This window comes from Bufo gargarizans, chromosome 9 (assembly GCF_014858855.1).
Source record: "Bufo gargarizans isolate SCDJY-AF-19 chromosome 9, ASM1485885v1, whole genome shotgun sequence".
NCBI classification, from domain to species: domain Eukaryota; kingdom Metazoa; phylum Chordata; class Amphibia; order Anura; family Bufonidae; genus Bufo; species Bufo gargarizans.
The window spans coordinates 69,993,346-70,011,971 of record NC_058088.1 but is presented as its reverse complement, the minus strand read 5'-3'; positions in this window follow the sequence as shown (position 1 = coordinate 70,011,971).

The following is an 18,626-nucleotide window of genomic DNA, read 5'->3' as shown; positions in this document are numbered from 1 at the left end:
GCTCCAATTGGCATATAGTTGAGACCCCATTATTAGTGGGTCAATAGTGTTAACATTAATTTTACGGGAAATTTTAATGAACGTGCACATCATTAGAATTCCTATAATATTGCTATCAGAGTGGAATCTCTGATCGGATTTTATTATCCGTAGTTAGGTCAACGGGCGTATTTATAAGATGTCTCTTACTGGCATATTCTCTGATTGAGCATAAGGGATTTTCCACAGATTCATTTCTATTGTTTTTTTTTGCTGTTGTTGCATTATAATATTTTGATTACCAGTATATTAATCGGTAATAATTTGGTAAAAAGAAAAAGTAGTATTGTATTGTACTTAGATCAGCCTGTAAACGGTGGAGCACCATCTTATGGTCAATTTTGATATATCTTTGTATTCATTTGTATGCCATTTGTACTGCTTGTATTTATAATAAATTATATTTTGTATAATTAATTGCACCCTGTTTCATTAGCTGCACAAATTAACTTTAGATCTCATCAATAAAAGAACTGGCGTTTATATGTCCGCCAATTAAATTTTCCATATTTCATAAAAATATTAAATCATAATTTTTTTATGATTTCATATCTTAGATGAAATTAATACCCGACACAGCGGACCCAAGATCTGGAGTGACTCGACTGCCAAGTGCACAGCATCATTCAGCACTGGTTGGGACTATTCCTGGAATCTCCTTGCCTGGTTTTTTGTTATTATTCCTTGTTACCAGCAAGTGCCCTGGACGTTTATGTTTCTGGTGAATAAACACCTTTTTGCTTTCATCACTGGTCTGTTTGTTGGTGCCTTGCATTACACCACCATTCACAATAGGTGATTGACAAAGCTTATCTATTCTGTCCTTGTACAGAGCATGCCTAAAAAATTCTCCCATATAAATCAATGAGGTACCATACAGCAATTTTCTAAATGCTTTATAAATGCTGTTAAGATCAGCTCAGGCAAGATGACAGCCCTCATAATCATTTTCAGGAAATAGAATAAATACAATTTCAATCAGAAAAATAAAAACAGATTAGAAAAAAGGATATGTGTTGATATCTGGTTTTAACTGGCAGAGGAAGTTTTTGTTGATAATTATTCTTTTAAGACAGGTTTGTAATATTTCGATCTTGACAAATCTCCCCCTATCTTCTAAAACTATAGACATGTGTGCAGTTAAAAGCCTGTCATGAAATGTCCGTGGGTCATGGTAACAAAAGTTTTCAAAAAGGCTGTCACAGTAAAAGGTTTAATAGCTAGAGTAGTGATGAGAGTGGGATTACTGAGGGCAATGTCCTTTGTTCAAGCTTCTTTTGTTTGATAATATCTATTGTAACCTAGAAGCTATTTAAAAAAAAAAATTGCTAAATAGATAAATAAACATAAAAAAAAATACCACAAGGTTCTAAATTAGTACTGTACATTTAACCCCTTCAGGACCCTGTAATTTTTCACCTTAAGGACCAGGCCATTTTTTGCAAATCTGACATGTGTCACTTTATGTGGTGATAACGTTAAAATGCTTTTACTTATCCAAGCCATTCTGAGATTGTTTTCTCGTCACATATTGTACTTAGTGATAGTGGTAAATTTGAGTCAAAATATTTCATTTTTATTTATAAAAAATACAAAATTTACAATAAATTTGGAAAAATTCTCAATTTTCAAACAGATAGTGATACCTCCTAAAATAATTATTCCTTTACATTTCCCATATGTCTACTTCATGTTTGGATCATTTTGTAAATTACATTTTTTTTATTTTTTTTATTTTAGAAGCAAACCCAATTTTTAAAGGCCAGTTCAGGTCTAAAGTCACTTTGTGGGGCTTGCATAAAATAAATCACCCATAAATGGCCCCGTTTTAGGAACTATAATCTCAAGGTATTCAAAACTGATTTTACAAACTTTGTTAACCCTTTAGGTGTTCAATAAGAATTAAAGGAAAATGTAGATAACATTTCTGAATTTAACTTTTTGGGCAGATTTTCCATTTTAATCCATTTTTTCCAACCATATGTGGTTGTAAACTGCTGTACAGGCACACGGCAGGGTGCAGAAGGAATGGAACACTATATGGTTTTTGGAAGGCAGATTTCACTGGGATAATTTTAAGTTGCCATGTCACATTTGAAGACCCGCTGATGCACCACTAGGTAGAAACTCTAAAAAACAATGACCCCATTTTGGAAACTAACACCCCTCAAGGTATTCAAAATTGATTTTACAAACTTAACTTAGATGTTTCACAAGAATTAAAGGAAAATGTAGATGAAATTTCAGAATTTTACTTTTTGGGCAGATTTTCCATTTTAATCAATTTTTTCCATCTAACAAAGCAAGGGTTAACAGCCAAACAAAGTTGCCATGTCACATTTGAAGACCCACTAATGCACCCCTAGAGTAGAAACTCCAAAAAATGACCCCATTTTGGAAACTACAGGATAAGGTAGCAGTTTTGTTTGGTACTATTTTAGGGTACATATGATTTTTGGTTGCTCTATATTACACTTTTTGTGAGGAATGGTAACCAAAAATAGCAGATTTGACACTGCTTTTATTTTTGTTTTTTACAAGGTTCGTCTGACAGGTTAGATCATGTGCTATTTTTATAGAGCAGGTTGTTAAGAATGTGACAATACCAAATATGACAACTTTTTTTGTTGTTTGTTTCAGTTTTACATAATACAGCATTTTTGAAAAAATATGATTTTTTTAGTGTCTCCATATTCTGCAAGCTATATATATTTTTTTGGGGTGACTGTCTTATGTAGGGGCTCATTTTTTTGGTATGAAATGACAGTTTGAATGGTACTTTTTTAGGATGTAAGATGACAAAAAATAGCTTTTTTGACACAGTTTTTATTTTTATTTTTTATGGTGTTTACCTGAGGGGTTAGGTCATGTGATGTTTTTATACAGCAGGTTCTTACCCATGTGGAGATACCCAATATGCATACTTTATTTATTTAAGTTTTGCACAATAACAGCCTTTTTGAAAAAAAAATAATAATCATGTTTTAGTGTCTATTTTCTGAGAGCCATATTTATTTATTTTTTTGGGCTATTGTCTTGGGTAGGATTTCATTTTTTTGCAGGATAAGATGACGGTTTGATTGGTATGATTTTGGGGTGCGTATGACTTTTTGATCACTTGGTGTTCCATTTTTTGTGAAGGGGACAAAAAAAAGATTGTTTTAGCACCGTTTCTCTTTTATTTGTTCAACGGTGTTTAGGTGAGGGGGTGGATAATGTGATATTTTTGTAGAGACGGTCATTACGGATGTAGCAATACCCAATATGTCTGGTTTTCTTTCAATTATTTTTTTACAATTTTATGTGTTTTAATTTTGGGAAATGTATATATTTTTTTTTTACTTAAAACTTTATACTTTTGATTATGAAAAACACTTTTTTAACTTTTTATTTTGGTCCCACTCTGGGACTACAATGTCTGGGGTTTGATCCCATCTGCAATGCATTACAATATAACCTGTATTGTAATGCATTGGCTGTAAGCTTTTATGCTAACATCCTGCCTGTGAGACCTAGCCTAAGGGCTGGATTTCGCAGGCTTACGTAGAAGTCAAGCTCTGATGCCTATAAAAAGCATCTGTCTTGCCTTCTCTGCCATCGAGTTCCCCTCCACTGTAGCACAGGGACCTGATGGGCAAGCGGAGGGCTCCCATACCCTTTGGGAACTCTCTGCATGCCACGGCTAGCTTTGACTATGGCATACAAGGGGTTAACACGCCGGCATCAGTGTTTTCACCGAGGGTGGCGAATGCAGCAGGGGTCTGGCTGTCAGTTACTACCGGGTCCGTGCTGCTGATTGGGCTGGCGCAGCACCTACACCAGCCCGATCAGCCCGATGTAAATGTATGGCACTGGTCCTTAACCCCTTAAGGACTGGGCTCATTTTCACCTTAAGGACCAGGCCATTTTTTGCAAATCTGACCAGTGTCAATTTATGTGTGAATAAATTTAAAACGCTTTTATTTATCTAGGCCATTCTGAGATTGCTATTTTGTCACATCATGACTCTGGTAAAATGGAGTAAAAAAAACAACATTTTCATTTATAAAAAAATACCAAATTTACCAAAAATTTTGAAAAATTTGCAAATTTCCAAGTTTCAATTTCTCTACTTCTATGATACATAGTAATACCTAAAAAAATAGTTATTAATTTACATTCCCCATATGTCTACTTCTTGTTTGGATCATTTTGGGAATGCCATTTTATTTTTTGGGGATGTTACAAGGCTTAGAAATTTTCCAAAACCCACTTTTTAAGGACCAGTTCAGGTCTGAAGTCACTTTGTGGGGCTTACATAATAGAAACCACCCAACAATTACCCCTTTTTAGAAATTACATCTCTCAAGGTATTCAAAACTGATTTTGCTAACTTTGTTAACCCTTTAGGTGTTCCACAAGAGTTATTGGCAAATGGAGATTAAATTTCAGAATTTCAATTTTTTGGGCAAATTTTCCATTTTAATCCATTTTTTCTAGTAACAAAGCAAGGGTTAACAACCAAACTAAACTCAATATTTATTGCCATGACTCTGTTGTTTACAGAAACACCCCATATGTGGTCGCAAATTTCTGTACAGGCACACGGTAGGGCGAAGAAGAAAAGGAACACCATATGGTTTCTGGAAGGCAGATTTTGATTGACTGGTTAATTTACACCATGTCCCATTTGAAGTCACCCTGATGCATCCCTAGAGTAGAAACTCCACAAAAGTGACCCCATTTTGGAAACTCCACCCCTCAAGGTATTTAAAACTGATTTTACAAACTTTGTTAACCCTTTAGGTGTTCTACAAGAGTTTTTGGCAAATAGAGATGAAATTTCAGAATTTACATTTTTGGGCAAATTTTCAATTTTAATCAATTTTTTCACTAAAAAAGCAAAGGTTAACAGCCAAACTAAACTCAATATTTATTGCCCCATTTTATTTAGCTACCCCATTTTGGAAACTACGGGATAAGGTGGCAGTTTAATTAGGACTATTTTTACGGTACATATAGTTTTTGGTTGCTCTATATTACATTTTTGTGAGGCAAGTTTACAGAAAAATTTAATTCTGAAATTTCATCTCCATTTGCCAATAACTCTTGTGGAACACCTAAAGGGTTAAAAAAGTTTGTACCGTGAATTGTGGACAGTACAAGGACATCCCTCTTGTCCTTATATCTGACCAGCAACAGGTTTCCACTGGTAAGGGCACATGTCTCACCCCTGGGGATAGGTACCTGGAGAGGGTGGGTAGGGAGGACGTGTTGATTTTTCCGCACGGTCCCACAAGCGGACGAGGATCTGGTGGTGAGGGACTGGAACAAGGGGATGCTAGTATAAAAGTTATCCATGTACAGGTGGCAACCCTTATCTAGCAGTGGGTGCATAAGGTCCCATACATGTTTCCCGCTAACACCCCGAGTGGGGGGACATTCTGGGAGTTCAATACAGGAATCTCGCCCGTCATACACACAAAACTTGTAAGTGTACTCTGAGGTACTTTCACAAAGTTTGTACAGCTTTGCGCCATACCTTGCCCGCTTAGAGTGAACATACTGGCGGAAAATGAGTCTCCCCTTGAAAGCAATGAGAGACTCATCAACAGCGACCTCCCTTCCAGGTACATAGGCCTCCCAAAATTTGGCGCCAAAGTATAAAATCAGGCCGGTCATAGGCAGGATCACCTTGGGGGAGACATGCTGCATTATCTGCACAATACAGGCATTTCCGGATTGCCTCAAACCGGGAACGTGTCATGGCCATACAGTAGAGTGGGGTCTTGTAGAGGACGTCCCCACTCCAGTACTACCTGACAGTTTTTTTTTTTACTAGGTCCATGTGCAGCACAAGGCCCCAAAAGTCTTCATCTTGGCTGCACTGACCGGATTCCAGCCACCGGACTTAGCCAAAAAGGAGCCCGGGTGTTGAGCAATGAAATGTTGGGCGAACAAGTTCCTTTGCTCCAACATCAGATTCATAAAGTGGTCACTGAAAAAATAAAAATAAAATAGTCATATTCAGTGAAGCCCACTGTGCGAATCTGGATTCCTGATTGGCCAACAAAATCAGGAATCACGGGCTCAAAATCCTCTGGGGTATACCATGGAAGTTCTCCGGTAGGGGGCTCAGATGGACTTATCTGGTGTGCCGGAAAACTAGTATGAGCCCCAGAGCTGCTCGTACTAGTGTGTGCTATAGGGTCCCTGGCATGGGGGGGTGGGGTCCTCTTGCTCTGCCTGGCGGCATCTCCATTGCCTTGGGGGCTCATCATCATCACTAGATGAGGAGGACGTGGATGACAAGAGGAAAGTGGGGTCATCCTCATAGTCACTGGGGCTCTCGGAGTCTGAAGCAAGCAGGGCGTATGACTCCTCGGCCGAGAAAGTCTGGCGGGCCATAGGGGAGTGTGTGTGCGCGTGTGTGTGTGGAAAACTTTATTTAGTATGTGTGTGTGTGGGGGCACGGGTGTTCGCGTACTTACCCTAAACCTAAAAGGGTCAGCGCGCACACACAAAAAAAAGTACTTGTGCCCCAAAAAATGTGTGGGGGACAAGCTATAGCACCCCTGGAAGGGTCTATCGTCACACAGCAGAGTGTGCTGTGGATCCCAGACACCCAATCAGGGTGAAGTTGAGAAAAAAAAAATTCCCCTAAACTCTCCCTAATCTCCCTGCCTAATCTAAGCTGTCCCTAAACGTGCCCCTAAGTACCTGTGGGGGGGTGATGGGCACAGATGGGGTGCTGGGCACAGATGGGCTCCACAAGGCTCCTCTCTCCACGCTCCAGGATGCAGTGTGGAGGAGGAGGCAGAGCTAGGGGAGGTCAAATGCCCCTCCAGCTCGTGTAACCATCACCTCTCAGTATCAAAGGATGGTAATTGGTGGTCTATTATCACACCACCAATCACCATCCTATTCTGGGTTATCGGGTCACCAGAGACCTGCATAACTAAGAAACGCAGCAAGACGTTTTTACTACTTTTCTATGGAACCCTATTAAAGGCAAGTGCTCCATAGGAAATACTATGCAGCAACCTCCTGTCATTCATAAAGACAGGGGCTGCTGCATGCATGCTCCGGCTCCTCCGATCGCCACACGGGGGAGCCAGAGAACAACCAAAAGAGAAATCTTTCGATTTTCAGCGCTCTCAGATGCTGTGGTCTTTGATTTTCAGCGCTCTCAGATGCTGTGGTCAGGATTGACCACGGCATCTGAGGGGTTACATTTCCGCGATCGGCATTACTGCTTGTTGCGGATTTTAGCCGCGGGTGTCTGCTATGAGAAGCAGGGGGTGCTGGGAGTGAAAGGGTTAAATAGATAAATTTTTAAATCTGCAGAACTACATAAAACTGCAAGTCACAAAATCATTACAGAGGTTGTCCAGGATTATAATATATATATTTTTTTATTTCTTATTTTAACTGCTCTACTTCTGTCCATGGACTCTGTGTAGCATTATATCCCTTAAAGCTCCTTTACAGTGAAAGTGATCAGTTATGGAGTAGTGCAAAAGCACTGAATGATCGAGTGATAATCATTTAGCTTGTCGCTGATGTAGACACAAAAATCATTGTTCATCGTCCAGGATTTCACAAGTGTGAATATGTATCATTTACAGCACAGACAATTCCGCAGTGGGTGAGAAATCTCAAACCCTCTCATTTCATGTTAATTAACTCAGCCAGAAATACATGCACAAACCACAAAAACTGTGCATTCCAATTTGTTTGCTCCTTCAAGTGTTCTACTATTGGTCAAACTGAAGTGGGAGGAAACGCTTCAAACGTTGGTTTTTAGTTTTCCAACTTCTGAACTCCACGTGAATATTCACTTGCCAAACATTGAACACCAAAATCCTCCAGTGAACAAACACATCAAATGCATGTCTCTCTAGTTTTACTGTTGTGTAGGTAAGAATATTCATTGTTTCCCATCTATCCCAAGGGAACGCTATCTTTGTTGAGAAGGTTGTACAAAGGCTCTTTTTATACCTTCAAGGGTATAACACAATCCCATTTTTCCCCAAACACCGCCTACTGTACACAGTCAACTATCTTTTAGTGTAAACACAACAGTTTCAGTATTGAGCGAACCAGGTTTGTTCATCTGAATAACTGATAATCATGCTGATCCTTAGCGCCATACATGGCTTGAAAAGTATGGCCTCTAATGAATTAGTTCCATATAGCCCGTATCATAAAGTGAACTGAACACTCAAGAAGAGCATCTGACAAGGCTTAACTTATCCATCTACCATTTGTTTAAAGAAGCTGTCTGCTTTTTTTTAGATTGAGGACCTATTTTCTCAGGATAGGTCATCAATATCAGACCGGCGGGGATCTGACTCCTGGCACCCCCGCCGAGCAGCTGATTGAATAGATTGCAAAGCTTGTACAAGCACCGGCTTGTCTTCACTGTTTACCTGCCCTCTGCAGCAAATAACAAGTATAATTACAGCTCAACCATCCCCATTCACTTCAGTGTGACGGCTTTATCCTATTCACTTGAATATGAAGGAGCTGCCCTATTGAAGTGAATAGGACAGCAGAGTTGCAATTACACCTGCTCACCTCTGCGGTTGCAATGGTCAGCAGGTAAATAAGTGAAGAGAAGGCAGCGCTCGTACAAACACTGCAATCTCTTCGAACAGCTGAAGAGTGCCGGAGTTGGGCCATTGCCCATCTGATATTGATGATCTATCCTGAGCCACACAACTGCTATGGGGCTTAGGGGGAGTGGGCCCAATGCTGAATTGCTTCTTTTTTTCCCCAACAAGAAAACACTGCATTTTCACGCAGCTGCCACTAGGGGAAGATCAATGCAAAGAAATTATTTCAGGTTCCTTTCCAGTAAATGGTAACTATATAAAGTCCTATGCACTGAGCACCCCCTAGTGGTGGCTGCAGGCCGCCAGCTTTGTAATAAAAGGGAAGCTGAATTATCTGTGTATTTGGGCAGTTGTCTGTTGTAAATATTGATATGTGCACCATATTTATGAAGCACTTATGCCACATTTTCCCACATAGAAGTCAGATAAAGTTGGTGAGATGGAGAGTGACTTTTTGTTTCAATTAATTAAAATTCATACCATTTAATAAATAAAAAAATGTCAATTCAACATAAATCTGGGCTTCACACTTTACATTGCCTCTTTTTGCATGTGTGCTCAGAAATTAGTGGTGTGGATGGATACATTATGTTTATGAGAAAAATCATTTCTATGGTTTCTTATGAATTTGGATACATATGGTAGAACAGTATGCACCTACAGATTCCTCAGAGTTTAATATAACTGTGTACATGAGCTTTTATATCTCATTAGTCACTGAACATTTCCAGTTATTCAGTTTCATCCTATTCAATTTCATGTATTCTAAATCCTTTTATTTCTGTTCGGTCCTGACATTTAACATTTTGAGTGCCTCTACTTATTAGTGACAGGTTATCTTTAAACAACCATCAGTTCTGCTCTGTACTTCATAAACACATTCAATGATTTGTCTGACCTTTTGAAAGACAAACTTTTTCTCAGATTCTAAACATTGTTTTTTTTCAGGTTTAATATTGTTTAAAGAACAAAGAATACAAGGAGAAAGCATTTAAAAAAAATAATCACATGTTTTGTCCTTTTTATTATTTTTCATTTTTAAAGCAAACTGGACTTGAAGCTCTGTACAAAAATTTCTATTGACAAAAGTGCCAATGAACATTGTGTATTCATCAGTTATATTGACAGCAAACCTTCCAGATAGACAGCACACAGACAGCACACATCCTTCCAATGCATTACTTGCCATTTTATTAACATGTTCTGCTAGAAACCCATTCCTTGAGGTGGGAATAACTTAATTGCATACTCTGGCATGTTCGTTGAGCTTAGTTCATTAAAACCAATTCTGCAAGCATTTCATAATTGTGTCAGAGGTTTAATGCAAAAACTGGGATGCAAAAATAAAACATGTCAGATTTACATATTAATGTAAATGAAATAGCATTGATTTAAAGCCAAGCCTTTTAATAATAACATGACTAAAATATAATCTGCTTTGTAAAATGGTCTGGAGGTGAACAGTTTTAAAAGCTATAGACATATTGGGATAATGTTGTGTTATTAATTTCATGTATTATGGCTAAATACATTTTTATAATTTGTTTTTATTAATACATTTGCACCATTTTGCAAACATTTTTGCATGTACTTTACTCACACAAGGGACTCAAAGTCCAGTGATAATTGTAGGTCAAGGGAATCAGTGGCTGCCATATAGGTGCTCATTAAGGCTACTTTCACACTAGCGTTCGTCGGTCCGCTCGTGAGCTCCGTTTGAAGGAGCTCACGAGCGGACCCGAACGCCTCCGTCCAGCCCTGATGCAGTCTGAATGGAGCGGATCCGCTCAGACTGCATCAGTCTGGCGGCGTTCAGCCTCCGCTCCGCTCGCCTCCGCACGGACAGGCGGACAGCTGAACGCTGCTTGCAGCGTTCAGCTGTCCGCCTGGCCGTGCGGAGGCGAGCGGATCCGTTCAGACTTACAATGTAAGTCAATGGGAACGGATCCGCTTGAAGATGTCACCATATGGCTCAATCTTCAAGCGGATCCGTCCCCCATTGACTTTACATTGAAAGTCTGAACTGATCTGCTCAGGCTACTTTCACACTTAGAATTTTTTCTAAGTTATTAATGCAGACGGATCCGTACTGAACGGAGCCTCCGTCTGCATTATTATGATCGGATCCGTTCAGAACGGATCCGATCGAACGCTAGTGTGAAAGTAGCCTAAGGGTCCATTCACACATCCGTGTGTGTTTTGCGGATCCACGGATCCGCGAAACACAGACAGCGGCAATGTGTGTTCCGCATTTTGCCTAAGAGAACATGCCTATTCTATTTTTTTCAGGATCGGAATTGCGGACCCGGAAGTGCGGGTCTGCAATTCCGGATCGGGGCCGCACATCGTGTGGCCCTATAGAAATGGATGGGTCCGCAATTCCGTTCTGCAAAATGCGGAATGGAATTGCGAATGGAGCCTAAAGATAAGCAAAGTTCTCAAAAATTTGCAGCGGCAGCTTTGCTGAACTTTCTCAAGAAATTTGATTTGTCACAAATTACTTTGTCACAAATCGCTTTTCATTGCATGGAGAGGGCGCAATGACGGCAAATGGTGATCATGCCACCTTCTGTCATCTAAAGGGGTTTTGTCACTTCATCGAGTGGCATTTGTCATGTAGAGAAAGTTAGTGCAATCTACTTACTAATGTATTGTTATTGTCCATATTGATTCCTTTGCTGGCTGGATTCATTTTTTCATCAAATTATACACTGCTCGTTTCCATGGTTACGACCACCTGCAGTCCATCAGTGGTGGTCGTGCTTGCACACTATAGGAAACAATGCCGGACCCTCTGCTGGCTGGGCCTGTGGGAACTCACATAGGCTGGTTCTTTTTTTTTATAGTATGCATGGACAGCCACCGCTGAGGGATTGCAGGGAGGTCGTAACCATGGAAAGAGGCAGTGTATAATGTGATGGAAAAATGAATCCAGCCAGCAAAGGAAGCAATATGAACTTTCTCTACACAATAAATGCTATTTGCTGAAGTGACACAACTGCTTTAACCCCTCAGATGACGTCATCCACTTGATCACAGAGAGACCGTTCACTTTCATCTTGATTGAAGAAAACCCTCCTAAGGACCTGCAGCGCATGCGATTCCGACAAACCTTTAGTAACAAGTTGATACTATACAGGTTGATTATGTATTACTGTATAATTTTATAGGTTACAATCTTTAACACTAAGTTTAGCTTACTCGCTAAGAGCGAAACACTTTAAGTTCTGGTATAAATGCCTCTGCTGTGTAGACAATATAAGTACAGTGTATTGATAGAAATGTAGGTCAGGGCAACAGGCAGCCAAACAATATTATAGCCATTTATGTGAACATTATACGCAGTGTATTGGAATACAATAAAAAGAAATGGTTAGAAATCCATAGAAAATAAAAACCATTAACCCGTTATTCTAACCTTTTATTCTTTGTGCTATTTGATATATTGATTAAGATTTGGGAGATTCAGTGAAATATAGGAATATATCGTTTTTTAAGCTGGACATAAGCAGAAATATTTTTCAGCCACTATTTATTTTAAGACACTAAAATGGGGTATAGATACAGAATATAAAACAAAACTAAGTACTGTACAATAAGTGTTGGAACAGATTGGAACAGAGGGTGAGGACCATGCTTATAAGGACTTACAATCTACAGGGGAAGGGGAAAGAGACAGTAGGTGATTCTGGTTCTGCATAGTGTATGACACCATTAGTTCTGGCCAATGAAAATATTTATCAAATATTAAAACATTTATTGATCATAAATCCCTGGTGTGGTGACAAATGGTAAGAGTAAGCAAACTAGTTTGTTACAAATTTTCCAAAATTACTGCACATGTTGGTGGGAAAAAGCACTAGGGAGGAAGAAGAAGGATGCTCACATGACCCTAAGATGAAGAAAGAGGGGAGGGCTTGCCATAATTAACTCAAAGGCCAACAGACAGCCTGGATGAGCCAATTAGTGGTGCAGCTGGCAGGGAGGTGCTCTTGCGGAACGAGCAAAACATAATTCTAGCAGAGGATAATATCTGTGAGTGATAAAGTGACATATTAGACAAAATACATCTTTTTAAATCTCCACACAGTTCAAATTTAACTTTTTGGGGTTGGAGTTTTTAAAACCATCATGTACATATCTTACAATACAGTAGCATACTGGTAACATCAGTGTGTGGTAACGTGAAAGACTAGGATATTGGTGTTGTGTTTTACACTGGAGAATTATTTTCTGAATCTGCATATTTTAATGAGCAGAAGACTTTGGGTGAAAATCTGTTAGTGGCTCTCATACTGTAGTATCTCCAAAGTCAACTGTCAGTAGCAACTGTCTTTTGTGCGTTTGTGGAAAGGGAAGGACATTGTATTGCCCCTTCCTGTATTTAAGTTCCTTTAAACCAGATTTTCAAACTGTTCAATACTTTTTGTGACTGTGTTCATTTAGGCCCAAAAATGTCAGGGATATGGAAAGGTTCCAAACGAAAGACCCAGAGCCAGAATGTGGGTAGTAGCAGCACCAGCTATCCAGCCAGAAGTAGTAGTAGTAATAGGCCACAGTTGTCCCTGGCTTATAATTGAGGAGAAAGAGGATGAGCTAGTGGATTGGATGGCTCAGTCATCCTCTCAGTCGCAGCAGGATGACGTGGAGGTGACTTTCGAGTTTGACGCCATGCCATGAAGCCAGGGGTCACTGCATTAATCCTGCTCCTTTTACGTGCAGCCACAGAGAAGGCTTTTAGTGGAATCCTCTCAACTTTCAGTGCCCCTTCCTAGTGAGGCACTGTTCATTTTCCTAAGAAGTGGCAAAAAAAACAACCCACCATGCACTATGGAAGATAGTAAAGAGAGTCTCCCTGTTGAAGACTTGTGTAAGAGCAGTTGCCATCTGTACTGCTCTGAGGAGGAGGTTGAGGAGAAGGCTGCAGACCCCATGCATAGCTGTGTTGGTGGTGGTGGTAGTGGCACCCATAGCCATGGTATTGGCATTGGGGCAGCAACAGTGGTAGAGCAGGGAAGGGAGGCCAAAGAACCCACAATGATATTCCACAATATGATAGAAATGAAAGGGAGGGTGAGGACTCTAAGGATGATTGCGTGCTGAGGAGTAGACAACATCAGAGGATGAAGGTAATGGCGGCAGCAGTAAAGAAGAGGGACGAACAGCCCAGGCCATATATGCTTCGGGATATGGTGATGGCAATAACACCGTGGGTAGGCTAGGCCCAAAATGTGCCAGATCTAAGCAAAGCTTGGCTGCCTCTAGCTCTGGGCGAGCAACTCCTGTCTTGCAGTTTGTCTCCATGCTGCTGGAAGACAGAAGCATTGCCCCATGTAATTTCTGTAAGAACAAAATAAGATGTGAGCAGGCAAACACAAACTAAGCTCTATTAAACAACATGAAGCAGCATCACTTCATCCCATGGGAAAGCAGAGGTAGCAGCCAGCTACCACTACAAAAGTTCCCTCCTTCTCCTGATCCCCCTTACGGCAGCCAAGCCTCATCCATGGGTACAGTGTTTTTAACATCATCGTCATCCCTTTCTGCCTCTCCCATTCAGACTCTGCCTCCTCTGCTTTACTGTTAGTGTGACTAGGAAATAATTCTACACGGTCCAGAAATCCACTGGTGGGCAAGCTTAATTCCAGTTACTGGTGGGGTATGGTCTGCTGTACGATTTATTTGTGTCTGATCCCTTTAGGGAGCTTATGGCTTGCACTCAGCCTCACTGGAAGATACCTAGCTGGCATTATTTCTCCCAAAAAGACATCCCTGCCTTGTACTCTAATGTGGAGGAGAATGTGGGATGCACCCTGCAATTCTCTCTGTACAGCAAGGTTCACACCATGATGGGCACCTGGAGCAGCTTTACTTATGGACAGAGACAGAATATGTCTTTCAATGCCCACTGGGTCAGTGTTTTTTGCAGCAGCAGAGAGGCAGCACTCTGGCAACGAAGCCCCTACCACCATGTCATGGGTTTGGCTACCATAGCAGGCACTTATCTGCCTCCTCCTTCACCAAGGACATGGTCCTCTCCCCAACAGCAGCAAGGAACAGTATTGCTCGCATCACCCCTCCGTCAGATGAGTCAATTCAAATGTTCCCATGCTTTGTTGGAGCTTGTCGACCTGGGTGACATTAGCAGCTAAAGTACATCAAGCAGCAAACATCCTGCTGGCTGTCACCTAGCTGACTCCAACTGGGAAAAGTGGTCAGCACCCTGAAACCAGGGGGGAAATAACACACGCATTTCAAGGTAACAACCTCTTCCTCAGTGGCTTTAATATATAATGAAACTACCCCTTTCTTTTATAGTGTCCGGTCTTGAGACACCCATCTAAAAAACCTTTTTTAGGTGGGTGTCTCAAGACCGGACACTATAAAAGAAGGGGGTAGTTTCATTATACATTAAAGCCACTGAGGAAGAGGTCTATACCTCAAAACGCATCTGGCTGGAATAAGAGAACTACCCACCTAAAACCCTGAATGTAATACAATATCTAAATATCTACTACGGACTTCGTTGATAAAGATTCAAGTTTTTAAAGATCCTATAGGATTATTGGAACGCCACTACCTGACCTCCGTAGTATAACGTGCAATACTATACGATAGCACGTACGGCTGGAACCATGCCAGAGTCCGTGCACTGCACCTGTGAGCGATCATATCGGAGGATCACGTGGGACGCCAAGGCTTGCAGACAACATAGTCTGAAGTCTGAAATCTACTGGACATCTCAGAGCCATATCAGCCGACCACAGAACGTTCGGGGAGGTAAAAGGCAGTGCATCAGGGGGACGCCCCAGACGCCAGCCATATTACAAAAATACCTTTGAACTGAAATACAAGTGGCACTTTCTATCCTAGCATTGATACCTCGGACATTACGCTTTTGATACCAGTTTGTGATCACACGATTTGGGACACTTTTTTATCTTTTTTTTTTTCGTTTTTTCTTTTTTCTGGGACATTCCTTGAGAGTATTTGAATCACATTTTGGGACTAATTAATTGAATTAGAGTTTGTGGAGTAACATACTTTTTATCAATATTCTTTGGAGCACAACACATTTTTGGAGCACTATTATATGTGTTATCAAGACTTTTCTTAATTGATCACATTGTTTTATTTCACCACATTATTGTATCAATTTATATTTCCAGGTTTTGATATCAATATATATATATATTTATTAACTTGCATTATTGTATCAATTTATATATATTTATTAACTGGCATCCTTTAAGCATATTTAGAAGCTGTTTTCATTACTAGGATAATTTATCAATTGCCCTTTTATATAACTACTAGTTAGGGGTCTACAAGGTACCTTGGTTTTAATCTGAATATATTCTGTTTTTATTATGAGTATCATCTATTTATACAGATATTCGGTGTATCTAAAATATTTTAAATAACATTTAATACAATTATATCTAATAAATAGCATATTATACCATTTATGCCATTTGGTGAGTGTCTGTTTTTACTATATACAATTATCTACTTAAACTCTAGCCAGTCACTGGCACATACCCTGTTCCCCGACCCCATGGATTTCTGGGCATGCAGATTGGAACAGTGGCTTGAACTGGTACAGCATGCTCTCCTTTCTTGCTCAGCCTCCAGTGTCATCTTGAAGAGTATTTTTATTGCTGAAACCAAAACGGACCAAGTTGTCCTCCACCAATGTACAAAACATCATTTTTGTCAAAATCAACCAAACCTGGATTCAGGAGAAATTTTACAGCCTACAAATAGATATGGCCGTTCTGACGGTGCCTCATCTTGCCACTGTTGTTGTCTGCCTGCCTGCCACCATCATGCCACTGCTGCGACCTGCCTAGCATCATGTTCTGTATGGCTTCTGCTGCCGCCTCCAACATGCCACTGCTGTAACCTGCCTACCATCACGTTCTCTATGGCTGCTACTGTTGCCACCATCATGCCGCTCCTGCATGTCTAATGGGCAGGAGTTCTGACCCTGTCAAGGCATAATTTATGAACGCTTGGTTCCCCAAGCCAGTTTTTATTTTATGTTTTATTCCATAACACTGTGTATGCTTAAACATCATCTGATCCCAATAAAGGACTATTTTTGACATGTGTCAGTGCGGTGTGTTTTTAAACATGCTGTATGTTAACGCTATCAAATGTGTGTTTACCTATAGCTATGTATGCTAGTGTCACTCAGACATCATATACTATTGCTGTCAATGAGTTCTAGAGCTTGGGGAGGAGGGAAGGGAGAGTAAGAAAAAAAATCATAAAAAATAAACAAAAAGTCCTAGGAGGATACAGGGGGTTATATACCAGCTTTCAGGGCAATTGGGATCACAATTCGGGTCCAAACCAAAATGTTTTAAAAAATGTGGAGAATCGGACCCAAAGCTAATCTCGATTGGTTCGCTCATCACTAGTTTGCTTTTATGTATGGTTGCATCTAAATAAGTTGCACGTTTTATGCATATGTTGAATGGATGTTGTTATTGAAGCCCATGTCTAGCCCCTTAAATAAAAAAACTACCAGTATATAGAATTAACAGTTATGTCTTTCAGTTGATAAGTTTCAAGCAGTAGCCAGTTAGTCATGGCACTCCTGAGGAAGCCAGCAAGTCTGGCGATACGCGTTGGGCTTTTCTTCTGACCGCCACAGACACCCCCCATCATGCCATTTTTATGATAAGTATTTATTGACTCTTATCTATTGTTGATGGATTTCATGCACTTTATATTATTACATGCTGATGGATGTGGGGGTTCATACATGAATTTGTGGTGATTCAGATGGGCATGCGCCGATACACGGCTTACATGGCCCAGACCTATTGTATACAACGATTTTAAAAATCTTTTTTATGTTGTGTCTGTTGCCTCAATAAATTTGTAATTTTGTAGATGTGCGGCTCCTATTTCGGTATTCTTTTTCTTCCTTGTTACATTGTGCTTTATATACCGAGGGCCGGCACTCTCCCTTTTTATCTTTGGATGTGCCCCTATCTTCCTTGATTGCATGGCCAGTTAGTCATGGCATCAAAGTTTTGCTTCTTCAACCCAAAGGGTGATAGTAGGAAAGAGAATTTCTATAATCTGTGATAAAATATTCTCAAGTATGAAAAGAGAATCTTACCAATACCATACCTTCCAAGTGTCCCGCTCTTCACAGGGCAGTCAAAAATTTTGATTGCAAGTCCAACTGACTCTCTTTGCTTTTAAATGTCCCTGTTTTTGACAGGAAATAGATGTCACCATGTAAAAAATGAAATGTATGTACTACAGTTTCAAGAAAGACTAGCAAACTTGGGTTGTTTAGCTAAGAAATTATAGCTATCTATAAATGTATTAAAGGCCAATACAGAGATCTCTCATATGATCTATTGATACCTATGAGTGGTAACAAGGAGTCATCTTCTAAACCAAGATGGAAGCTGGAACACCAATATAGAAAGGAGTTCTTTATTATAAGAGACAATTTTTTTTACTTTCTGTGAATCAACTTAGTAAAATATGAGTCTGAGCTTGATGTATGCAAGTCTTTTTTTGTCTTCCGACCTATATTATTTTAATTAACTTGCTATATTGCTCTAAATACTCCTACTCTAATATATTAGACCCTAACACATTCCGTCATATGATTTGGTTCCATTTGAATCTCAAACACATTCACATGCACATTGCTTTCAGGCTCACATTTAAGAAAAAATATTCAAACATAAACATGAATGAAAAAAGTATAATAAACTATAAATGTTCTTCTTTGGCCAGGTATGCACATGTTTATCAAGACACTATTAAAATGAATCTTTCCATATTGTCATAGAGTGTATTGGTAAGCTTGAAATATATCTTAAGGCTATAATTATCAATTTCTGGAAAAATACAATACTTTACCAAAAAATAATGTATAAAAAACACTGTCATTGTAGAATATGTCTAAAACGTATTGTTGTCCAAACCATTCAGTTATGCATCATAACCGAGTTG